Here is a 26295-nt window from a genome sequence, read left to right as displayed (position 1 = left end):
GCTGTGTGGCTTTGGGAAAGTCCTTCAACAGTTCAAGGCCCCCAGTGTCTCCTGGATAAAGAAGGGAGCCAAGCCTCGTGCCCCACGGCAGGGCTCTGAACACACAATCTCTCCAGAACCTTTTCATTTCAAGCCCATGACTCTTTAATGATGATCCCTAATGTAGACTGAACACCTCTGGGCTCCAGGCATTACTAACTGCCTTATACATAGAATCCTCCTAACAATGTCAGTCGCGGGGAAATACTGTTATTAGCCCCAGTGCACACACCAGAAACCTGAAGCACTAAGAGGGAACATAACTTGCCCAAGGCTGGCAGACAAGAACGAGCAAAGCTGGGATCTGGACTCAGGAAATCTGTCCTCAGCACATCTTTGGCCACTATGCTTTACTCCCTCTGGGAAAGCCAAAGATGTTGCAACTTATATACTTGTATTTCTGGAGAAATTCATATAGTTGCTCAAAAATATTAATTTCCTTTTCATCCTGTTTCCCATGGTGTTTGCTCCAAAGCAGAATTCCCTTCAGGCCTATTTAATTTGGCATCAAGTATTTTATTGGCCAAACATCAATTTTATTAACATTTCATCTTATGAAAGTTCAGTATAATTGTACTGGTTACATTTTCTCACAACATCATTTTCACAGGGGAAAAAAAAGCGACTTAGCAGAACCATTGTGTTTGAAATCAGAAGGAGATAGTTAAAAAGATAGTCCCTCTTGCACGGTGTTCTTCACCTGTGCCCCCTGGAGAAGGAGCCACAGATAGGTTCCTCCCAACAGGACTATTCAGTTTGGGGTCTTAGGATGATATGAAGGAGGGTTCATTGCCATTTCAATCCTCCAATTCCATGGAAACTGAAATCTGAAGCAAGTGTGCTTAATTCACAGAATGTCAGAGCTGCTCTGAGAGCCATTCATTTAATCCCCATCATGAAATTCACGTTCAGAGGTGCTGTGTCCTGTCCAACATCATGCAGTCACTTATCATCAGGGCTGAACCTGGGTTTTCTGGGTTTTGCTCAAGTAGTCCCCCACTAGTCCAGTCCAGGGGAGAAGAAGCTGAAAAAGATAAAATAAAGCAAAATTTGGACTTGATTTCGTCTTCAACAAAGTGGTGTGATTGAGTCTTAAAATGTTTTGTTTCACTAAATCCCTTAAAAATAAGAGTAAGACAGATATCTAAGCTGGCCTGTGCATACAGTAAAACAACAAATTTGACTGGATCTATACTGTCCGAACTCAACCAAGAATTAGGAGAAGTGCAAGTTGCAGCGCTCCAAAATCATGTGACTACAGACTATCTACTGTTAAAAGAACATATGGGATGTGAACAGTTCCCAGGAATGTGTTGTTTTAATTTGTCTGATTTTTCTCAAACTATTCAAATTCAGTTAGACAATATCCATCATATCATTGATAAGTTTTCACAAATGCTTAGGGTGCCTAACTGGTTTTCTTGGTTTCACTGGATATGGCTGGTAATTGTAGGTCTGCTTTTGTTATGTAGCTGTATTCCTATTATGTTAATGTGTGTACACAATTTAATTAGTAGTTTAAAACCTATACATGCTTATGTTACTCTACAAGAAGATATGTCAAAGAAATAATCAATCTTCCCATGTTTTCTTCCGTCTGCTACTTTTATAGCTTTTCTTCTTCCTTCCTAATTACAACCCTTAAGTAGAATTCGTGCCTCATATTGAATTTACCGAGCATCATAATTCCTCCAGGTGGTAAAGATACCTCAAGACAAATGCTGGGCATAGAAGCCACAGGGCATAAATCTGCAAAGAAGTAAAAAGCTAACCCTTTCAAACAATAAGGCTTCTCTCTCACTTACCAACTTTACATTTCCCTGTATGGCCCCGGAAGATGACTGGTTAGCTAGAGACGGGTAAGATTCCTCAAGGGAGGAACAACCTAAGACAGGCACAGTCGCAGGGGGGCCATCAGGTGAGAAATTGGGGATCAACAGAGGTGAGGCCTAGAACCTACCCCCCACTGTTTTGAGAGAAATCTTCTGCATCCGTGGATGTTTTGCTGCCCTTGTCTAGCTTGGATTAATACTTAGTCCATAGGCACACACCTGATCATCTACATTTGCTCTCTTACAGCACTAAACTATGTCTTCTACCTTTATCTTGCATCTACCTACCACTTCAGCATTTTATTTAAAAAAATAAGGGAGAAATGTGAGATCCACATATAAATCAAGTATAAAAATTAAACAAATATTCATATTTGACCTGACTGTTTATAGTTCATGATGCGTGATCAAAACCGAAAGTTTCTGTGATGACTGCCCTTGTACTGTTCACCATGTAAGAACAACTTGTTCACCATGTAAGAACTTGTTCGTTATGCTTCAGAAGATTGGAGACTGATGAGAATTAGGCTTGGGGTTGATTAATGATTGTGTATTGAGCATTGAGTCCCCTATACAGAATTTTATTGCTGTTAACAACCATTTGATCAATAAATATGAGAGATGCCCTCTCAAAAGGGGAAAAAAATAAATAAATAAGAGTAAGACACCAGGGAAGCATGTGTGGGGGAGAGAACTGACAAGGCAGCCCTAAGCCCTCACCAAGGAAACGAGCGAGCACCGGACTCTGTCAGTGGTCAACTTCCAGAGACCTTAATGTTCAGAAAGATCAACCAGCAATCCTTAGTGTGACCTTCAAACGTGTGTTGTCAAATCACACATCAAAGCTTCAAAAAGACAGTGTAGCTGTTCATTAAGAAGTTCCAGAGAGCCTATAACCCTAGCTCATGGGAAATTAATGTTCATTTAAACAATTCCGGGTTTCTTGGTCCAAGCCAGAGGTTTGCAGTGCTTGGAGAGATATTACTGGTCTATTAAAAATTATATGGAAAGAAGGAAGCCAACCAATCCTGACGATCCTTGAAGACACTAAGCAGTTCCCCTTGGCTGTGGCACCAGAACAGCCAAGGCTTTTCACACATTTGTGAGCAAGGTACAAAATGTATACAACAGATCACTGTATGTACAGAGAGGAGCTGGCACTTAGCAGAAAGACACGGGAGCTCATGGTCAATGAATGTGGTCATGCCATTTATCAGTGGGTGGCCTTAAAGAAGCCTTGCTGCCCAGGTGAATCATCACCTGTGTCGGTAGACAATGCCGTGGACAGAATAGTGGGCTATGGATCTAGTCCTGGTTTGCTGCTTACCCACTGTGTTATCTTGGGTTTATCATTTCCTCTGCTTAAGCCTCCATTTCTTTACCTGCAAGATGAGCGTAATAATGTGGGCAAAACAGAGCTGTTAGAAGAAAGTGATACCGTCTGTGAGCAGATAAAGTTTTATCATCATTGATTACTATTATTCTTAATATTCTTTGTATTATCATCACCTAATTGCTATCTTAATGTGCATAGTGTTATTATTACCTTATCTCCAACTCTGACCACACAAGAGTGTCTACATTATAAGGACAAGAGGTGTGGGGCATAGCTTGGTGGAGTCAGAGTTTGGGAATGTTAAAAATGGCAATGTTTAGGTCTAATGAAGTAGGAAATAGGGAACCATTGAAGGCTTTTCACCAGCTGAATAACATGTTGACTTGGCATTTAAGAAAGACTGATGTGACAGGATTATGCCAGATGGATTAGAAAATGAGGAAAATCAAAGTTGGTAGGTCAGCTCAATGATCACAGTTATGCAGGAAGAAGGGAGAGAGAGGAGGCAATCACCAGACATCCAAGGAATCCCTGAAGATTAAATATAGAGACAAAATACAAAATGCACAAAAGATAGTGAATTCATGAAAGAAGAACAGGATGCTATATAAAAGGGAGAGTCAAAACCAAAAAATAAATAAGTAGAAGGGAATAAGTTGTCTTGGAATTTTAAAATATAGTAATAGAAATGGTAAAAATAAAGATTTTGAAGGTAAATTTGAGAAAACTCTCTCAGAATATAGAAGAAAATGGAAGTAAAGGTTGGTTGGTGGTGGGGGGGCATGGATAAGAAAATTAGAGCCCTGTCCAAGAAATTCATTATATGGAACGGAGAAATCACCAGAAAGGAAAACAGAAACAAAATAAGAGAGGAGATTTTCAAAGAAATAACCTTCAAGAATATTTTCTAGAACCAAAGGCTTAAGTTTTCAGATTGAAAGAGTCCATTGAGTGTTCAGCACAATGGACCAAAGAGGATCCCTACAAGATACATCATCACGACAGCTGAGAACACTGGAGACAAAGAGAGGGTGACACAGTCTTCCAGAGAGAAAAAAAACAGGTCACATGCAAAGGGCCAAGAGTTACGATGGCGTCAGGCATCTCCACACAACAATCCCCCCTCCCAGAAAGCAGAGGCACAATCCCATGGTAACTGTGAAGGAAAGTAATCTTTAACCTAGAATTCTACACCCAGCCCAGTTCTCTATCAAGTGTGAACATAGAAGATGTTCAGATATGCCAGGTCTTTAAAACTGGATGTCTCATGCACTTTTTCTCAGAAAGCTATAAAGGATGTGCATTAAAAAGAAAAGGAATAAGCCAACTAAGAAAAAGATACAACATATAGGAAAATAGGATCCACTCCAAGAGAGAGGCCAAGGGAAGCCCCAGGGTGATGGGGGAAAGCCCAGACATGAACTGTCCATTGAGCCTAGATGGGCTCAAGTCAGAAATCACCAAGACATGCTTCTTTAGGAACAAACGTGTGTAAAGTACCCAATATGTCTGAACAACATTTACCTAGTCATAATAATAAAAAGGCACATATGAACCTAAGAAAATTAAGAGGAAATGAACTGGGAAGCTGGAAGAATCCAAAGGTGGAGGGAAGAGAAGAGAAGGGGAGAGGGGAGAGGGGAGAGATGAGGGGGAAAGGGAGGTAAGGCCAATCTTCCACAGAGGGAGGCAACCAGCAGTAACATCAGCCCATTGCTTCATCATATGAAGGTGATCACAACAAACCAATCAACGAACAACAACAGACAAAAGAGTTGGAATGTGTGGCCTCCAGGGAAGGCTTGGGAGAGATGGGCAGGAGGCTGCTGTTGCTTGTAGCAAGCCCTGGAAAATTATTGGGCCCTTTAAGTTGAGTACATGTTAATTTTGATAAAAGGAAAACTTAAAAAAAAGGAGAACTAAGTAAGACATTGCAAACTTAGAAAAAAGGAACACAAGAAACCTCATTCTCAACTCAGGTGAAGAGGCAGGACTAGAAAGACAGCTTTGGTTGTCATGGCAACTACCTTAGCTCGATGGTGTTAAAGGTTTAAAAACTCACCCCAGCTCCGCACAAACTCGCTGTGTGGCCAGGTCAGGAAGCCCTGGGAACTCCCTTAGCCTCTGCTTCCTTGGAGCGCGGCAAGAGTTAAACTGGAGAGTCACGGAGGTTCTGTCCGAGCCTCCTTTCTGTGCCCACGGTGCTCGGGTAAGAGGCTGCTCCCTTGCCAGGGAAGGCCAGGGAAAAGCCCACAAGTCACACGGCAGCCACAGAGGAGAGGCAGCTCAGAGGCCCTGAGGCTCACTCTCCCCCACTGAGAGCTCAGCCAGGTCCGCAGCTCTGTGTGTGTTCAGAGGGGTGGGAAGGCACCCTGGGGTGCGGAGTCCAAGACTCCCTGCTTCTACCAAGGCTGAGTGCTGCCTACAAGTTCCTCCCTCCCTCTCGGTCGTAGAGCATCCCCAGGACAGGTCCCTCCCTGGACGCCCTTTCCACCGCGGGTCCAGTCCAGGTAGAGCACAGCCGCCCAGCTGGTCACCACTCCTGTGGACACTGCTGCTTCTCTGCTTGAAGTTTTCTCAACAGGCCACCATGGGTGCTGCTGGAGGTGATGGTGTCAGGGCCCGGGGTCCACAGCACCTCTGCAGGGCAGACACCTGGGGACCCAGAGACCCTCACCAGGCAGAGTGAGTGTCCCTAACACAGCACCCGGCTCAGAGCATCCGCTCTTGGACACTGAGATGCTCACGCTTCGGGTAATAAAAACAGGCTGGAAAACTCTTTGTGACAAATCAAAACAAAACGCCTTGCTTTGGCTGTGGGTTATTTATTGAGAATCACAACATTTAAGAGTAGCGGAGAATCTAAGTGCCTGTGGTCTTGGCCAGTCCTCTGAGAATTTATATTCCAGGCAGTCATACTGCCGCAGGAAGGAAGCTCCGAGTGGGAACTGCACAGTAAGGAATCCACTTTCTAAACAGGGAACCAGAAAAGCCTTGGCTTGTTATAAATCATGAAGCCAGATATCCTCTGGAAGAAGAAACTTTCACTGAGTGAAGGACTCCTTGTCTGCGTAAGTCTTCTTACACAGCGCTCGCCTTCTGCATGTGGCAGAAATGGCCTCCATCCCAGATTCCCACTCCCACCCGCTCAGCCTTACTCTTAAAACATCTCCATACAATCCAATAAAATAAATGAAAACTAAAGAAGCATGAGTTTAATATTACAGAGATGTAATGCAAGTGTCGCCGATTGGACAACTTCCCCATTAATCAGAAAAATAACAAGGTTTTTGTCCTTGTTTTTCTTTGTGGAACATAAAGTTAATGCTCTGTTTCAGGAGGCCATGTGGATGTGTGGAGAGGGCGGGGACAGAGAATTGAAGCCCGGTCTTGCCCTGAAGTCACTACATCCCCCAGGAAAGGACCCCAGAGGGGATTTTCTCTGACGTGACTACACTAGGATCACTCGAGAGCCTTCTTAAGGACCCTGGTTCCCAGGCCCCCTGCAGTTCAGCCTCCAGGTATCAGGCCCACCTTCTCTGTCCGGTCCCCAGCCCCAGGGTCTCTCTCCCCACTAACTGCTCTCAGAAGCAATCACTGGTCTCTCTCCTCACTGAAGCACGAGGGCTTCTGGGGAACAAATCCCAGGGAGTCAAAACTTCCCAAGGCAACAGCTCATTATCTGGATTGCAGTGATGACTTCATCGGTACATACATACGTCAAAGCTTATCAACTCATGCACTTTAAATATGTGCAGTTCACTGTAAGTCGACTATACTTTGAGAAAGCTGTTTTAAAAAAGCACTTACTCGGATCATTGGAGTACAACTTCAGCTTTAGGCCTGCTACACAACCATTTTCAAAGGCAGCAAAGGGCAAATACACACGTTAAAGTATGAAGTCTAAGCTGCTATAACCCAAAGTTCCTAAAACACTGTGGCCTGAACAAGAGAAGCTCTTTCCTCTGTCTCGCGTCAGCCCAGAGAAAGGCAGGCTCCCAGGGTGAGCGGCGTCTCTGCTCCACCAAGTCACTCCAGGACGCAAGTGGCTTCCACCTTGTTGCTCGACACCCACAGGATGGAAGTTGGTCACCCATGGCCCTCCATGGCCACATGCTGGCCTGCACAAAGGTGGGAAAGAAAGAAATCAGAGGGCAAGCAAGTTCCTCCTGGGGAAGAGTTGCAGAAGTGACACATAGCACTTCTGCTCACACCCTGTGGTGAGAACATGGTCAATGTCATAGCTAGCTGCAAGGGAAGCTGGGAAATGTAGTCAGTCTTAGGGGAGGGAGCAGAGTTAGCTGTCTCTAGTATATTGGGGACAGGAAGAAAAAGTATGGGGAAAGCAAAACTCAGTTCTCAGTGAGGTGTTGCCACCCAGTGGGTCACTACCGCAGCGAGCAGTGTGTTAGCTTTCTGGGGCCGCTGTATCAAAGTACCACAGACCTGGTGGTTAAACAATAGAAACTGACTGCCTCCTCGTTCTGGAGGGTGGAAAACTCAGATCAGGGTGTCACAAGGGTGGTTTTTCTGAGGACTGTGCGGGAGATTCAGGTCCAGGCCTTGGTCCTGGCTTCTGGGCGCCTCACGTGGTCCTTGGCCTTTGATGGAGTTCTCCTTGTGTGTTCACACTGCCCTCCCTCTGTATGTGTCTCTCTGGCCACATGGATTATTAGGAGTTCACCCTATTCCACTCTGACTTCATGTTAACTCTCTGCATGTACAGAGACCTTCATTCCAAATAAGGTCACATTCTGAACTGTTGGGGGTTAGGACTTGAACATATGAATTTAGGGGGACACAATTCAACCCATAACAGGTGGTAAAAGAACAGAATTTGAAGCCAGGAAACTCGAGTTCATGCCCCAGCCCTGCCACCGGCTGGCCATGTGATGCTAGACAATCCCCCGAGGCCTGGTCTCCTTGACCTCATCTGTCAATGAGGAACTAGCCACAGCTGTCTCACAGGGCCGTGTGAGGGAAAGACGCGCAGGTCTGCCGAAGCCCCGAGCAAACTGTAAAGGGCTGTGGCGGCTCTCGCTGGCCTGTCCCCCGCCCTTCTCTGCTTACAAGTTCAGCTACAGAGGAAGACGTAACTCCTGGCACGAGCCCACCTTCCTCCCCTGTCTCTCGCATTGAACTTTGAGGAGGATTCTTCATACTGCTCCAGTCCGAAGGGGCCTCTTACAGAGAAGCCCCACCATGGGCAAAATATCAATTCCCTTAAAGGAAAAAAAAATCCCTTTTGTTCTACAGATGGGTAATTGTATTCACTGTTTCCAAATGTCAAAATGCCAGCCTGGGCCAGCTTTCCACTGAGATCAAACAGGCCCCCTGGGTCTCCCTTCTACTGATGTGGGTGTGCATTTAGCCACGGTGTAAGAGCTGACTTCTGAGTGGGCTCAGCAGACTGCGCTGTTCACACAGCAAAGAAGAGATTGGGTGTCAGCCTCCTCCTACGTCAGACAGAAGTCATGCCCACCCCTGGGGAAGCCCTGCGAACTCCCCAATGGGACAGTCTGTGTTACCCAACACTAAGTAACAAAACCTGAGCTAAGTAACGTCTTAGCTAAGGCACTGTGGTAATCAGATTGCAGTGTGTAAATGCATTAAATCAACATGTTGTACACCTTAAAACAGACAGAACAGGTACATATCAGTTGTATCTCAATTACAGGAAAACTGGAACATATTTTGAAAACAAAAGGGCAAGCAAGGTTTTCCAGTCTAAGTTGTTAATTTTGTGATTGAAGGCCAGACTATGTCTTATCATGAATTGATATTTGTTGGTGCTTTTAGAAATTAAGTTGGTAACCACGTTGGTGAGGGTGGAGGGAGATGTCCCCTGTGGCCGGCACACCCCTGGAGGGTGCGAGGCTGCTATGAACTCTCCTTTTCCCAGGGCGTCTGGCAAGTGTGACACCAACACCTTAAACAGTGCCTCTGCCCTACGCAAAGAATCAGACAAGTTTGTAAAGTTAAAGATGGTCTTTACGGCACTGCTTACAACAGCAAAGAACGCCAACAACCTAACTGTTGGGTGCTAGCCTGCAGCTTGTCCCCCAGAACCCCTCAGGCCTCAGCCCCCATGTCAGCTCCTCTGGGCACCTCCCCGGGGCTCCTCTCCTGGTGCTGCCACACCTCCTGCACACCTTGCCATCCCAGCTGCCTGCATTATGATCCTTTTCGTCATGGATCTCCTTTAACTACACCAGAGTTCAGCAAACCAGGCTGGGTCCACCCGCCACCTGTTCTGTAAATAAAATGTTTAGGAACACAGCTACACCTATTTATTTACACATTGTCTATGCAGCTTTTACAAAGATCATGTGACCCACAAAGCCTAAATATTTACTATCTGTCCCTTTATAGGAAAAGCTTGCCAACTCTGAACCAGGCTAGGAGCTGTTTAAAGAAAGAAAAGTGTTACTATGTCTGCATCCTGTGAAGCCTATGTGGTGCCAGGCACACAGTAGGTGCTTCATAAATCTTTCCTGGGTTAATTAATAAACCTGAATGGTCAAACAGGCAGTGGTTCTCATATTTGTACACGCATCAGAATCACCTTGGGCGTTTGTTAAAATGCAGATTCCCAGGCCAAATTCCCACAAGTCTGACTTGATGGCTATGGGGTGAAATGAGGGAATATGCATTTTATTTATTACCCATTCCTAAGGTGACTCTGATGCTAACTGACCTTAAATCTAGCTCTGTCAAAAGGCACTGATGGTGACATGGGGAACCAAGTGGGTTTCTAGCAATGTGATGGGCTAGACAGCTGGAAAACCCTCCTGCCACACACTGGAGAAAACACAAAACGTAATTTAAATGTAGAGTCCAGCTCGCAAAAGCTATAAAGGAAATGTCCAAGGCACAAAAAAGGGCAGGAACTGACAACCAGGGACTGGCACAGGAGACCTGTGGCCACCTGCGGGAGACAGAGTTTGTTTAACTTTCAGGCTGGGGTGTTAGTGGGCTGGCTGGGGTCAGGAGGCAAGGCCCTCGGCCAACACGATGGGGAATGAGAGTTGAGGATGCTGCTAGAAAGCAGACTATACCTTCAGGGAGGGATGGATTAGAAAAATCCTGCCACCAGCCACCAGCCTCGGGAGCTGACTGACAATCTGGTGTCTCTCAACCATGTCACCCTTTAAGAATTCTCTCCCTATAACAACGAAGCAAAACTGAAGGAACAAAACGGCAACAGACTCACAGACTCCAAAAGGGAGGAGTGGTTACCAAAGGGGAGGGGTGGGGGAGGGAGGGAGAAAGGGATTGAGGGACATTATGACTGGCACACATGGTGCGGGAGGATCATGGGAAAGACAGTGTAGCACAGAGAAGGCAAATAGTGACTCTGTGGCATCTTACTACACTAATGGGCAGTGACTGCAATGGGGTATCGGGGGGACACGATAATATGGGTGAATGCAGTAACCACATTGTTTTTTCATGTAAAACTTACATAAGAGTGTATATCAATAATACCTTAATAAAAAAGAGAATTCTCTCACACAGTTTACACCCATATTTAGTGTCAGCAGTTACACCCCTTATGTGGTTGAAGAACCTTGAAGCAGAGAAATTAACCTACAAAGTCAGGCCAGGTAATAGTTCTACTATCATGAATCAATATTTGTTGGTTGTTTTAGAAATTAAGTTGGTAGCCTACTGTTGATGAGGGGGGTGCCTGGGGCACTTGGAAGAAGCGCATGCAAAATCTCCTTCAAAATGCATCTCCACCCCCAGCGGCAGCGTGTCCCCTGGAAATGAGCTCACACCCCACAATCACCAAACAGTGGGGGCAAACCAGCAGCCATACCAAGGGCAAATAACAGAACTATCGTGTTCTACTTTTCACGGCCTTCCCAACACTGTTTGGTCCCAGACACCGTCCCCCTTGGGACAGCTGCTTCTGCCCCTGTCCTCCCCGCAGTGTATGCTCGACCCTGGTGATGAGAGCTTATTAAACATGACCTGATCACGTCTCTTCCTCGGCCCAGAATCTTCCGGTGCTTCTCCATCTCACGAAGGGTGGAAGTGTGGGCTTGACATTCCGAGCCCCTCCCTGCCTGGTAGAGCCTGTATACTCCCCCAGCCCTCTCAATCTAGGCCCAAGGGTATCCTGTGTTCCCCAAACACACCCAGACTATCTCCCCCTGCTCTATGTTTTACCTCTTCAGCTTGTCTGCTGTCTGTCTTCTCTACTGTATCCTAAGTGCAAGTCAGGGTTTTAGTCTGTTTTGTTTCTCACTGTGTCCTTGTGCCTAAAACAGTGCCTGGCACATACTAGATACTCAATACATGATAAATGAATGTATGAGTGAGTAGAAAAAAGCATTGTAGAATTTTAATAAAGGAGTCATTTAATCATATTAGTGCCTCAGAAAACTCATTCTTCACATGAAACCATGATTATTGCTCACCCCTACTGTCTGTATGTATAGATTTAATTGCCACGGCAACCATATGAGGTTAAGGGGAAGTGATTTTTTTAATTCCTTCTTTGTAGATGAGTAAACAGACTTGAGATCTTAATGTCTTGCCCAATGTCACACACAACGGGTGGGAGCAAATTGAACCCATGCTTCAAGATACCTCACTCGGCCACCTGCCAATCTTCCCCTAGTTTCAAGTTTCCTGTGAAATCCTTCTTGACTCATGAAGGATTTGGAGCTAAAACCTAAAATCAAGTGTTCCTTAAAGAACAGTCCCAGGGATGAAATGTCACTTAAGGAGGTGTCTCATGGCAGGATTATTTCTGCAGATATTTCGTCCAGGAAGGGTGTGAAGTGGGAAGCGGCCACCTCTACAGGGTCAGTGTTAATGTGGTTGAGCTCCAAAGCCCACCCAAGGGGACCCAGAAACCCTGGGCTGTAGCCCACGCCCACCCCCAAGCAGCTGTTCCCTGACCGCTCTGGGTCTGTTTCCTCAGGACAAAGAAGCTGCTCAGGGGGAAGTGACGCTATGTCCTCCCAGCTCTGAAATTCTGCGTGAGGAGCTGAGAGCTGAGCTTGAAAGGCCAATGTGCTCGTTCACCTTCTCTAGTTAACATTCTCCTGACCATTTCCTTGGGAAATGAACGCAGACACAGCTCTTGGCCTCCCCATTGGCCCTGGTAACTCCCAGAATGCACAGCCCGGTGTCACAGGAGGATGTGCCAAAGTACCGCCATTAAAACTGTTCATTTACCGACCCAGGACAGAGCCAAAGCCCGAAGCCTGGGCTCCAGCCTCAGCCCTGCCTCCTAACAGCTGGGCAGCCTCATCGAGTCCCTGAACCTTGCATCTCAGCTTTCTCCTCTACGAAGTGGAGCGATCACTGCCCCAGCTGGGCGGTGTTGCCGAGGAGGCTCGTTGGCACTAGCAGCATGAAGCACTGAAGCCCCGGCGGGGTCAGCATCTCTCCATGAAATGAGTGTCACCGGGATGGAGAAAAGACTGGTCAGGAACCCCGAATGCTCTGAAGAGGAAGACCCTCGCCGGCTCATCCCTCTGCTTGCGCTGTGGCCCCTGCTGTGCGCCAGCCTCTGTCTTGGACCCCTGCACAGAGCTCACCAGGGCCACTTGTGCTTTTGGCAGAGACTCTCTGGTCTGAAGAGAACAGACTGCAGAGAAATGAAATACCCACATCCCAGTGCCCACGGGGACATGGCAGTGGCCATGCATAGGACTACAAAGGACTACAGAGTGATGGATATTACTGGGAAAAAGTGATTTGTAAATATAGCTTTATCCCAAGAATATTTCCTAAGACTCGCCTCACAGCTGTTCTGTGCACTGGGGAGGCAGGCCGTGGGGGAGCGCTGCAAGATGCCTGCCCCACTGCCCTGCACTCTCACCCCCGCCCTGCCCCCTTCTGTCACTTCCCAGTACTGCACAGGCCAGCACAGTCCCCAGTGGGGTGCTCCCCTACCCATCCCAACCCCTGCCCCATCAGAGCAAACTCCTCTCAACCTGCAGGCACGTCTCTGTTTAAAACTGACACCCCTGAAGAGCCCCTCCCAGGCCCCTCCCCAGGATAATCCCCTGTAAGTTTAGCAGCCTAGGTTTGCTCTCTCAGTCCTGGTACATTCCCTCTCTCGAACTTACCACACTGGCAACTACTGAATCATTAGCATAATTCAGTGCCTGTCATTCCAACGAAGAGTAAATTTTGTATGGAGACAGTTGTCTACGTCTGCCCTGTCACTGCTCAATTGCCAGGCCTGGCATCTAGAAAATTCCAAATTGTCAAATGAGTGAATGTATGAGAAAGAGGGAGCCAACATCTCTGATCCATCCTGTGTTCCTCATCCTGTGTCCCATCATGGTGTCCTCCTCCTTACCCCGAGCTGGTGGGCTTACAGATGAGAAAACACAGCAAGAAAACAGAGCGATGTCTGCTGGGCCAACAAGTGGGGGGAACAGGAGCTGTCCAGGCAGCATGACCCCAAACTCAGTGTCCCTCCATGGCTTCTTGCTGCTCCATGCCCTGCAGTTCAGGGGACCTCCTGAAGTCTCTAAAGTCACCCTGATGGGGGTCCCACATGACAGCCAAAGAATGGACCCCTGTGAGTATGGAGTGGGGGCGTGGGGACATCCATGGGACACAGGCCCCCTCTCCCAGCACCGTGTGGCCATGACAGCACGCAGTGTGCTCACATGTGTCTCGGTCCCTGCAGGCTGGGGTGTTGGGGACTTTGCTTCACTTCCCCCAACCCGGGAGTGAGGCCCGAGGAGGGCCTGGCCAGGCCTGAGCTCAGAGGTGGTCTGCGAGGCTCTCAGGCGAGCAGACGAGCAGTAACGACTCAGGCCCTCCGCCCGGCATCCGCGGGGACATGTGATGGGGTTACTGAGGCTTCAGTGTGAGCACAATGGTGGCCCTGGAATCCAGCTGAAGGGAAAACAAGATTACACAAATCCCCCAGCTCAGGGACTCATCAGGTTAATGAGGCTTGCTGCCTGCCACTCTGCGGTCAAAGAAATTAATTGTGGTCCCAGTGCCCACCTCACTTAGGGGAAGACAGAACCTCAGATTGCACGTTTGTGGACCAGCTCTTAGCACACTGGCCTTGACTGTGGCCTTGAGAGGGAGTCCTCCTCCACCCTTCCATTCATCCATCAAATACTGACAATGCATCAGTCCTCTCCTTAAAACTTACTACCACCTGTCTGACCTTGACAGGTAGCACACAATAGGTATAATGATGATGACAACATTTGAGTATTTACTATGTGCCATTCACATGCATTATACCAAATAACACTCACAACAATCTTATGAGATGAGGACTACACTCCCATTTCACAGATGAGGACATGGAAATGAAGGGAGAGAGCTTTCCCAAGATGCTGCCAGGACTCGAACCCGGTGTGGGATTCTCAGTGCGGGGCACAGGAGGGCGGAGACCAGCTCTGTGAGAGGGCCTGGGCTAACTCTTCATCTCTCTGAGCCTCAGTTCTCTGCTCAGTTTATAGGTGCAGGAAGACCCTGTCTCACAAGATTGAATGAGGATTAGAAGTGGAAGCATTTGGGGCGGGGATCCCAGCACGTGGCATGGAGTAGTGTAGAAGAATGGTTTGAGCCCACAACTCTCATGGTCTGGCAGCTCCCAAAGGCAGGAAGGACCACAACATCAAGATGCAGTGAGGCCTAGTGATGCTGTGGGGTCAGACTGCCCTGGAATGGAAGTCTGGGCCACTGACCAACTGTGGGACCTTGGACCCTACTGCAAACTCCTCAGTGGTAGGGCCCTGGCCATAGACCTCTTCATGAGTTTTCTGATGCCCAGCCCGGGGCCTAGTGCTTAGGATGGTTGATGGATGGAAGGATAGATAGATGGATGGATGGATGGATGGATGGATGGATGGATGGATGGATGGATGGGTGGGTGGATGGATGGATGGATGGATGGATGGGTGGGTGGGTGGATGGATGGGTGGGTGGGTGGATGGATGGAGGATGGATGGATGGATGGGTGGGTGGGTGGGTGGATGGGTGGATGGATGGGTGGGTGGGTGGGTGGATGGATGGATGGATGGGTGGGTGGGTGTGTGGATGGGTGGGTGGGTGGGTGAGTGGATGGATGGATGGATGGATGGATGGATGGGTGGGTGGATGGATGGATGGAAGGATCAGTGGGTATTTGGGCAGAATTTCAGAACTAAGAGGGGCTGGTCAGCTCAATGCATCTCTTCCTCTTCAAGTGAAGAGACCTACAGTGGGCAAGTCACTTGCTCAAGATCACACAGGGGCTGAGGGCTCTCGGCCCCTTTTACCTTGTCCCTCCCTCTAAGTTTTCCAATGTCATTTTTCACTCAGGCTGTAAGTCAACTTGGAGCAGGGGATCTGGATCACACCACCCATAGTCCCTGCCCTGTGCCCTGTGTCTGGCCTGAGCTACAGGCGGTGCTGCCTCTCTCAGCCTTTACTGGGACCCCCATCTCCTCCAAAGGCCGTGCTCTCCCTCCTCCTCCAGGGGAGCCTCCCTGCCCGGGGGACCAGGATGCCACTTCCAGCTTTAGCAATGCTAAGGGCAATAAATCTTCTGCCACCTGTTACTGAGCCTTCACTTGATGTCATATTTAAGTTAACCTTTATGAGGCTGGTAATAACAATAATAGCAACATTACTAAGAGCCACAGCTCACCTTAACTGGGACATATGGTGTCCAGACTAGCTCAACTCAGTGAAAAAATTATCAGCATTTTAAGATGAAGAAACTGAGGCACAAAGAGGTTGACTGACTTGCCCAAGGTCACACAGCTTGGCACTGAAGAAATCTGGACTTAAACTTCGAAGTGTCCGACTGCAGGCCTGTGCACCTATTTTTTTTATCACTCTCGCTTCCACTGATCACACAGAAAAATGAAGTCCGTGATGACACTGACTGCACCTTTATGGAAGATTTCATAGAATTTTCTACTCAATTTTTCATGAGCCCTCAAAAACGTAGGAAGGTGGGTCCAAGTGAGTCCTGCCTTCACCTGGACCCGAAAGCTCTCTCACACCCCCCAGATACCAGAAGATTTAAGGTCAGCAAGCATGGGTTCTGACCCTAATTCTGCCACTAACTTGTTGTGCACCTTGAGGAAAATCACCTCTCTGAGCCTCCTAAATAACAAGTAAGCATCCTTCTGTCTTTTAAGTTTAAGTTTAAGGGAGAGAGATTCCAGGGCCAAGGTTTTTCAAAGTCATCCTGGGTGCTCAGATGTTTGACACCCAAGCATGGAGGAAAAGCATTCAAAACAGAGCTTCCCCTGAAGCCCACTGGAGGGTTCTTCATTCATAAAGTGTCTGCGGGAGCTGAGGGGGACTTTGCAAGAGGACCCAGACAATGAGCTGTCACAGGGGTGGTGATGAGGTGAAGATGCCACTCCAGTGCAGCTCTTATGCCAACAGCAGAGGGAACTGTCTAAACACTGGCCTGGTTGCCGAGGCCACGGGGGCCGCCTGCAAGCTTGTCATCCCATGAGCTGAGAGGAGAGAGCCGCACGGCCCCACAGTGGCAGGGAGCTCTGCCAGCCAGGACACTGCAAGGACTCTATTGCGTCCTTGTCTGGTGGCCGCAGCGACACCCGCAGCCTGTACAGAATGGACGTCTCGCCCTAAAAGGGCTGCTGGAACTGAAGCAAAGGGAAGATGAGTAGGAGCTGAGTGTGAGCAAGACCTGGGGATTGGGAGGAACCCCCGGGCCAAGGTCAGGGCTGGCTGGGGAAAATCAGTAAGTCAGCAGAACCCACCACCCTCTGTGGCCAATCAGCAGCCAAGGGCGGTGGTGTTAGTGGGAAGTGGGGGAGCGGCCCTACCGGGGATGGATTTAATTCTCTCAATACCTCTGCAAAGTGGGTGCTATGGTCACCCCACCTCACTCCTGAGAAAGGTGAGGCTCAGGGGCTAAGGAATTGCTGTTATGGGCTCTCACGCTGCAATTTCAGGTTTTAAATCCTGGTCTGCTGGACTCAGACCCAGAGAGTTCCTTCCTCAGTCAGCCATTCCTGCTTCTGGCCACTCACTGGCCCTCTCACCAGCCCTAGGCAGGCCCAGCTGTCAGCTCCTACAGGTGGGTTGCGTCGAACAGGTGTCCAGCCTTTAAGATACCAGAGGCGGCCGCTGGAGCAAGCGCGTCAATGCCCCACCCACAGCACCTCCCACCTGGAGGGCACCGAGGGCGCGTTCTCAGCCAGGGGACGGGCTCCTGTCTCTCCGGCAGCAGGGGCTCATCTGGCCTGGCAAACGGACATGCCAGCAATGGTGGGAAGTGAGCACCCGAGGAGCCCCCTGGGCCATTAGGGGAAACCCGTGGAGGAATAAACCCCCAGGCCCCCATCTCCTCTGGGCATGCTCTGCACGCTCTCAGAGGCCCTGCGGGATGGCGCCCTGCTGGCGCATAGTGGAGACCTGCCCCTTTTACTTCCCTTATGGACTCCCCTTCTATTCCTGCCTCACTCTCCTTCAATGGGGCCATCACCCAGAGAGATTACTTGAATCATAATCTCATCTCAAGACCCGCTTTGGAGGAACCTACACATAGACACAGCCCTGTGAGTAGCAGGCACAATGCCTGACAAAGGGGAGCTCAGGCCGCCCTTGCCCTCAAAGCCCGAACTCTAAGTCATTCTCAGCTCCGTTCCTGTCACTGGACTCCATCTTATTTTTAATTTCCTAGATACTCACCTGGTGAAAGCTAGTTTCACTTCCATCCTTACCCATTTGGGGAGTGGACTTTAGGGCCACTTTCCAGGGCCCTACATCATGTGTTCTGCCTGCGGTCACCCAGGTAGATACTGCTCCCTGGCCCCTGGCCCCAGGTAGCACCTTCCTCTGAGGCCACCCTCCTGGTGACAGAACTGCCAAATGTGTCCCATTCTCACTTATTTTCACTGACTGTCAAGAATTTTCTATAGCATAAGTCCCATGAACAAGGCGGGAACAAGAAGGAAGAGTCGGTGACCAGTAATGTCCCCTTTGCATCTGGATTGGGCCAGAGAGTGGTCAACGATGTCCTTCAGTCAAAGATGACCCCCAGGGTGAGGGGAAATTTGGCAAAAGAGCAAGTGTCAAGTTTACAATGCCAGAGGGACAACCCAGAGGAGGCACCCAGCAAGTGAGTGGGGCTGAGGAGCTCAGTCATGGCTGACTACATGGAGCCCAGAGATTTCCAACACCAGACTGGTAGGCTAAGCAAGCAGGGGGGTGAGATTCTGCAGGGCCAGGGGCTGATCCAGGTTTTGAGGGGCTAGGAGCTTATACAATTCGGGGAGAGGATGCTTTATTAAGAAAAACAGCCCACAAAATTATGAAAACAAAATTGCACGGCCTCTCTTGCAGTCTCAGAAGGGACCCGTGCAAGTAAGGGGTACTGCAACTTAAGCTTTATTGACTTCACAGTGAAACCACCTCAGTAGGGAGCTAAGGGACAGTATCATGAAAGTTCTTTCTAACTTTCCATCTCCATCACTAGAGTATGAGCATCTTGTGGCCAAGAATAATGTCGGGTTCACCTGCAGCTCCAGGGGATGGCACAGTTCAATGCAGGAAATAGAAATGTGTCTAGGTATTTTTGGAAGAAGGGTATTCAGCATGAGGAATTAGTCCCTACAAAATTATTGGATGAATTAGAAGAGTAGAAGTCATGGGGTTGCTACTGGGCTTCTGGCCTTAAGATCCTCTCACCACTACTTCAATTCTGAATTCAAGAAACTGTAGGAAATCCCTGTGATGCCCCAGCAGCCCCACAGCCATGAAGTGAAAAGAACAGAGTAGGACACAGAGTGTGGCCACTGAAAAAGCTGACATCTGCCAAAGCCTGGTCATCAGCTGCAATGACCACAGATAATGTTCTGCTTTCCAAATCTTGCACAAGCTTCATCTCATTGGCAGAACCTAAATTACATTCTGGACTCTAGCAGCAAGGGAGTCTGGGAAATGTAGTTTAATCCTCCTGTGCCTTGTGAAATGGCAGGGTGGGAGAGATCACGGGAGAGGACACAAAAGGATCAAAGCACCTGTAGGAAGCATCAAGGCAATGGCACACAGTGCTGTTTGGGTTGTCCACTGCCACACAGCGAATTACCACCAACATTTTGTAGCTTGAAACAACATTCGTTATCTCATGTTTTCTGTGGGTCAGGAATCCAGGCACAGCTTAGCTGGGTGCTCTGACTGGGTGCTATCATGGTGCCAGCCCAGGGGCTGTGGTCTCATCTGAAGGCTCCACCAGGGAAGGATCCACCCGCTTACTGAGTATTGGCAGCATTCAGGTCCTCATGGCTGACAAAGGCCTCAGTTCCTCACTGGTCATTGCCAGGAAGCCACCCTCAAAACCCCTCCCACATGCCAGCTGACTTCACCAAAGGCTATAAAGCCAAGAAGTCAACAGAAAGAATCTGCTAGTAAGATGGAAATCAGTCTTTTAGAACCTAATGACATAAGAGACATCACATCATTGTTGCTATATTCTAAGGTTACCACAAGTACAGGGAAGGGCTTATACGGGGAGTGAACTCTGGGAGGAGGGACAATGGGGGCCACCTTTGGAAGCTGTCTGCTGTAGGTGCTAAGCAAGCATTTGGTGAATGCCAGAGTGAAGAAAGGGAGAGAGGAAAGAGAAAAAGAGACGAATGTGCTGGAGGAAGGCCGTCTGGCTGCCCCCATGCAGCTCCACACGGTCGTAGAATCCTGAAACAGCCTAGCTCAGAGTTTCCTAAGGAGAAGAGCCTGGCACAGCCAGGGTGGCAATGGGACCGCCTCTCTGGGACCAGCACATATGACACTGATGGATGAACCACATGCCAACACTTGTTCTAAGGAAGGTAACTGCCCAGGAGGCCAGGAGTTCAGACCATCTGGCATGTTTATATTTTGTAACATATATATTTACTTATTTATCATTGTCTCAGCTTGACTTCATTTTGCCTTCTCCTCTCCTAAAAGTTCTATCTCCTTTTGTCCCTTTTTCCATTTTGTGGCCCCAAAATCCTCATCAGAGACAGTTGTGACTGAGGAGATTCACTGATTCACACTCAAGGGCCCCCGCGTCCCAGGCCCTGCACCAGGCGCCAGGCGCCAGGCACCCGGACTAACCGTGCCTGTGGGAAACACACAACCCTTGCTTTCAAGGTCCTTGCAGACCTGGAGTGGGGATGAGAGTGCAGACTGTGATGGTTCAGTCTGATCAGAGACAAGCATAGGGAAGGGGCCCAGGATTCCAACTTGGAGAGACAAAAATGCTTCCCCCAGGGATGCCTCCCAAGATCCGTCTCAGAAGCTGAGTGAGAATGCAGTCCGAGACAGCAGGGCAAAGCCTGGGGGCTGAGACCCGGAGACAAGGAGGCTGAGTTCGGAGGGAGTGGAAGGGAGTTGAACGTCTGTATGTTCTCTAGCCTCCTGGAATACTTTTTATAAAGAATGCAGTGTTTGGGGCATCTTAGTTTAGTCTTTCTTTAGAAAAGGAAAAGTATTGAGGAGCTTCTCCTTAAGAAAGTCTGGTAGACTAAGACATCCGCCAGCTAAAAAGAAATAAGGTCATCCTATTACTTGCAAATATTAGAACACATACTTCCTGTCAGGAGAAGCTAAAAGCCTCTCTGTGTCTCGGTGTTTCTATCTGTAAATGGGCTGATTATATTTTATACCTACTCACTTGGTGGAATCACTGGGGATCAATAAAAACTAGGTTCCCAGGCAAAGTCATTTTCTGAGTGAAGATCCCCTCCTTTGAAGGGCGTTGAGGCCCTCAGGAGGAAATAAAATGCATACAGAAGCATCTCTGATTCTCTGAGAACAAAGTGCCCTGAACAGTTTGCGGGCTTATGGAATAGGTGGCTCATCAGAAGGGAGAGGTGGGGACGCAGGGGGAGCCGATGAGAGCCAACGGTGATTTACAGCCCTAGAAATAGATATGGGAAAATCAGTAACTCCACAGACAATGGACATGCAGCTGTCAGTGAGACTCAGGTCTGCAAAGCAGCTTTAATGACATGAGAATATGCCTGACAGAATATAAAGAAAAGAAAAAATTACAGGATACAAAACTGCATGCACAGAATTATGGTAATTGTTCAGAAAATATATGTGCAGAAGACAAGGAGTTAAAGAAACTTTGCTTAAAGAAAACATCCAGGTAGTGATATCAAGGCTTTTAATTTTACATGGGATTCTTCAAATTTTTACACGTGATTCACCAACTTTTCTAGGGAAGGGCATGTTATGCTTTGAACTCAGAAAGGAGAAACTTTTAGAAATGAAGATAGAAGAATAGGAGGAGGGGGGAAACGGATTAGAGACGGAAAGGTGGAATGGAAAAAAAAACTTGTCAGAAAGGAAGAAATTTGGGCTACTCACCTCAACACTGCACTGACCACATGCTGCATGCTGGGTATGCTTGAGACATCATGGTAAACAGAATATAAGATGAGGACACTCCTCCAAGGAGCTTCAGTGTGGGAAGAGGCTGGAAAATAACAGGCTGTTCTGGCACCTGTGCTCTATGCTAGAGCTAAAGGGAACACCAGGGCTGTTGAGAGAAAAAGGAAGTCTAGAGAGATCTAGGCAGGCTTCCTGTAGGAGGTAATACTTGAGCTGAGTTCTGAGCAAGCAGTAGGAAATAGCCTGACATCTCTCTGAGAAGGTGATGGGGAGGAGTGAGCAAGAGGAACAGACAGGCCAGAGAAGGTTAAATTTTGAATGTTGTTACAGAGAGTATCTTTCTAACCAGCCAGTCACCATATGGTCCTAAACATCAGCCTGCATCTCCTCATCTCTGTGAGGTTTACTTTTTAGTATCTTCACATTTGAGTAGTGTTTTATTGTTTTAAAAAGCCCTTACACATCATCTCATTTGATTCTCGGACAACTTTTGCATAGAGATTATCATTAAAACTATCCTTTTATATGTGATAAATTTGAGACCTAGAAAAGTGAAAAGGGGGCATGTAAGAACCCAGATTCTGGAGCAGACAGTGCGTGTTCCAGTGTGAACTGAACTGTGTCCCCCCGGAAATTCATATTTCCTAAGTGTGACTATTAGGATCCCTAAGGAGGTAGTTACGGTTAAATGAGGTCATAAGGGTGGGACCCTGCTCCAATAGGACTGGTGTCCTCAAAAGAAGAGGATGAGACAGCAGCAGAGAGAGTGCCCAGAGAAAAGGCCGTGTGGGGACACAGGGAGAAGACGGCCCTCTGCAAGCCACGGAGCCAGGCCTCAGGGGGAACCAACCCTGCTGGCTCTTTGATCTTCCAGCCTCCAAAACTGCGAGAAAATGTTTAAGCCAGTTGTTTAAGCCAGCTAGTCTGTGGCATTTTTGCTGTGATGATTCCAGCTAATACACATCCATCTACACCAGTTCCGCCATTTGCTGTGTGACCACATGCAAGTTGCTTAACCTCTCTATGCCTGTTTCCTCAACGGTAATAAAGGGGCAGAAACAGCAGCCTACTTCCTAGGGCTGTCATAAAGGGTGAGGCAGTTCCTACCCATAAAGCATTAGAACACCCCTGGCACAGGGTAGGCTCTGAATAAGGACACTGTCTTCGTAAACCTGTGGCCACATAGCTGTCAAGGAGCAGAAATGCAGCCCCAACCCCGTGAGGACCACTGTACCCCACTGCCTCCCCTTCGGCAGGCACCACCAACCCTCTCACACACCGGGAGGCTGAGTCAGCCGGAGGGGCTCTGTCTGGACGTTTCCACTTACCTGAGCCCCGACGCAGGTCTTACCTGAAGGCAGCTTCCGCCCACCACGGCCCAGGCCGCCGACCCAACCAACTGACACCATGAAATAAACTCCCAGGCAGCAGGACATTTGGGCTGTCACGTGTCTCAGCCATTTTTTTCGGCCAGTATCATTGGGCATCTGCTGGTGTCCTGGCACCTGTGCTCTATGCCAGGTGCCAGCCCCTGGGGCCAAACAGGCAGCAGTGCAGGCAGACCCGCCCTCGGGGCGCGCAGGACGCAATGAGCACACGTGGGTCGGCCAGGAACGGCGCGTCACGTGACAGCAGGTCCCCGCGTACCGAGCGTCTGCGCTCACCGCTCCCGGGAGCAACGGAACAGCGGCGGCTTCTGACTCCGGCTGCCCCGTATCCCCTGCGGCGAACTCCCATCATCCCGCCTGACCTGCTCCCTCCCAGGCGACAGGAAGTTCCCCGCCGCCATAGTCACCACCGTGGTCTCCGCGTTGGGCATGAAGATCTAACCCCAGGTGATAACGGAAACGCAGAGCTCCGTTTAAACGTGGAGTTGCCCCTCCCCCGGCTTGGGCCGCCCGCACGGGCCCCTGCGCAGGGAAGGAGGCTCCTCATCCTCTCCTTCTCTCTCACTGACTCCCCGGCCTGCTGCGCCTCTTCACCCGACGGGAGCTGAAGTGCAGAGAGGGAAGGAGCGGGCGGGGAGATTTCCAGGGAGCTGCCGTCTTCTCACAGCTTCCTCTGGGGAGAGGCAGGCTCTGGGTCCAGCAGCAGGGGACACAGAGCCAGCCCTCCGGCTGATCCTTCGGGTGCCCCTTCACCAGGTCTGGGGTATTTGAAAGGTAACACTCCCTAGTCCCCAGCCCTCGAAGCCAGCAGCTCTCTCCAGTTTCTACTCTCTTGACCCTCTTAATGTCCTCACCTTGGGTTAAGGGTCCAGGAGTCACGCCACCATTGCTGAATATTTCTTTTGGAGATAATGTACCATGAGGGGCTCTTTCACAGATTCTACTGCATATGATAAACTGTCTTGGCACCTCAGATGTGACAGAGGGTCATGGGTGCCTACCACAGTGCTCAGCACAAACAAAAAATATTTTTGAATGAATGAATGAGAAATATAAATGTCCTTTCAGCCTAACATTTTCTTTCTGTCAATTAATTCATTGGTATTGACACAGCATGCTTTCATTTGTGATTTGGGTTAGGAGAGACAAGGCACTATAATACCATATAGCTGGGCCACGGGAGGACTAGGGATAGATAAGAGAGGAAGGGGGAACAGTGTGTGAAGGAAGAGGGAACAGCGTGAACTTAGGTTCAGAGTATTAGTGAATAAATGAATGAAACCAAAATAAGAGGAACATAATAATGACCAAAAGAGCCCCCTTTACAGTTAAATACATATTGAACCATTATCTTGGGCCAGGCCTTGTTCTAAATTCTTCACAAATGAGAAATTGAGGCAGACAGTTAAAATAACTGGTCCAAAATATTGCAAATAACCTGCATACCCATCAACAGGGGACTGAGGACAAATTGTAGTGTAGCTCACAATGGCAACTGAGGATGGGACAACCATAACCAGAAGGTGGAAATTCATGAGCTGGTATCTCAACCGTCCCCAGGATGGAGAGTTCAGTGGGAAAAGCAAGTTGAGAGCAGCAGGGGAAGGGGAGAAAGCACAGGTGCACATATGCTTGTGTGCGCATAATGCATCTCAGGAAGGATATACAGAAAACTGGTAATGGGGGTGCCTGTTGGGAAAGAACAGGAGGCTGGGAGGGAGGTGCCAAGAAAGTTCTCACTGCATGTTTGTTTAGACTTTTGGGATTTTAGTTCATTGGCTGTATTACCTACTTCCACTGAAATTTTTAGGTGAAAGAGGAATAAAATTGTAAAAGTCCTTCCCCTGTCTCTGGGGGTGAGGAGCAGAGCTGGGCGTCAGGCACAGGTGGGCAGGCCCTTCAGCCTTCCATTCCCATTCATTTCTGAAGCAATCAAGGCTGGTAGAGCCTGGCTGGGAAGGAGGGTGTCAGCTGCCTTGACAGATCCTAAAGAGACTGTCAGGTCACCACCCTCATTTGTCACTTAGTCATCTGACCTGACTGCACAGATACCTCTGGAGAGCATGCCGGAGAGATGGTCACAACAGGAGGGTGGCTACCCCTCCTGCTGCAGCAGCGAGCTGCCAAAGAATGCCCCCTGCTCTTCCCAAAGCCGCAGTACTGGTAACGCACTTGTGCCTCCTCCTTGGAGGGCTCCTGGGATCAACCTCACTTCCCCGAGGAGAACACTGGGTTCCAGCAGCTGAAGGAACTTGCTCCGGGGCACACAGCTGTTCAAGGGCCAGAGTTGGGGCCATGACCTGCTGTGGGATGACTTGTATCCCCCCAAATTCATATCCCAATGCCCAGGCCCTTCAGAGACGTTCCCCTAACCTCCCACGCCCCTGCTGTACACTTCCACAGCATCATGTACCTGCCCAGTACATCCTCAGCAGTCAGGATAGGCCAGGCTCTGCTGCAGTAACAAGCCCAAATGCCAGTAGTTGATCAAACATGGATTTCTCTCTCGTGCGGCATGTGCACTGAGGAATGGCAGAAGGGTGGGGGTAGGGCTAATTCACCACGGCCACTCTGGGACCCAGGCCCACAGGAAGCAGCATCTCGACAGCACTCCCGCATTCGCCAAAGCAGAGGGAAGGGAATGTGGTGGAGGGGTGCTGGTTTTTAAAGCTGTCTTGCATCACTGAGACACATGATTCCCGTGCTTGCATTTCATTGGCCAAAGCAAATCATGGCCATGTCAAACTTCAAAGGGGACAGGAAATGCAGTCCTGCCCTGTGTCTGATGGGACAGGGGACAGACTCTAGAGAATATGACTAGCAACCGCCACAGGGGCATGTACCTCAGCTGGGAATTTACATGATTTCTGGAACTGAGTTGGCAGCTGGCTCTCTCGCAAACCACAGATCCTGGGAAGAAGGTCCTGTATGGTTGTGCTCATGATTGCATCCCAGATGCCTTGCACATAGTAGGTACTCAATAAAGATTTACTGAGTACATTATTGAAAAGTGACTGTTCCAAAGACACCCTGTGATACAATCTGGTTTTGAACCCACATCTATTGAACATATATAATTTATATACCATTACACTGATGTTTGAATTGTATTAACTATAGCTTGAATTTAATGCCCTCTTTTGAATTGTTAAATTTTGTTTGTTTTTGATTTTGAAAGGGTTAAGGTAGGAATAATGTGATTAATTCATGTCTCAGTGGGAATTCATTCAGAGTTTTTTTTGTTTCTCTCAAAACCTGGCTGAGCTTTACCTTAGAAACTGTATCTGGGGCCCAGGATACAGGTGGACTTGGCTTTAATGACTTGAGAATGAAGAACAGTGGGGAGGCA

General features: G+C 48.6%; 1 long non-coding RNA gene across 1 annotated transcript; it reads right to left on the bottom strand.

The window, feature by feature from the left end:
* Positions 1-24347, bottom strand: LOC140849670 (uncharacterized). Its single transcript, XR_012131829.1, has 3 exons — positions 22910-24347; positions 7018-7328; positions 1-1063 (listed from the first exon to the last, which is right to left on the bottom strand). It is a non-coding gene; the product is annotated as an uncharacterized lncRNA (long non-coding RNA).
* Positions 24348-26295: the final 1948 nt, after the last annotated feature.

Source organism: Manis javanica, chromosome 5 (genome assembly GCF_040802235.1).
Source record: "Manis javanica isolate MJ-LG chromosome 5, MJ_LKY, whole genome shotgun sequence".
Taxonomy (NCBI): Eukaryota; Metazoa; Chordata; class Mammalia; order Pholidota; family Manidae; genus Manis; species Manis javanica.
This window is presented reverse-complemented; position numbering and strand designations above follow the sequence as displayed.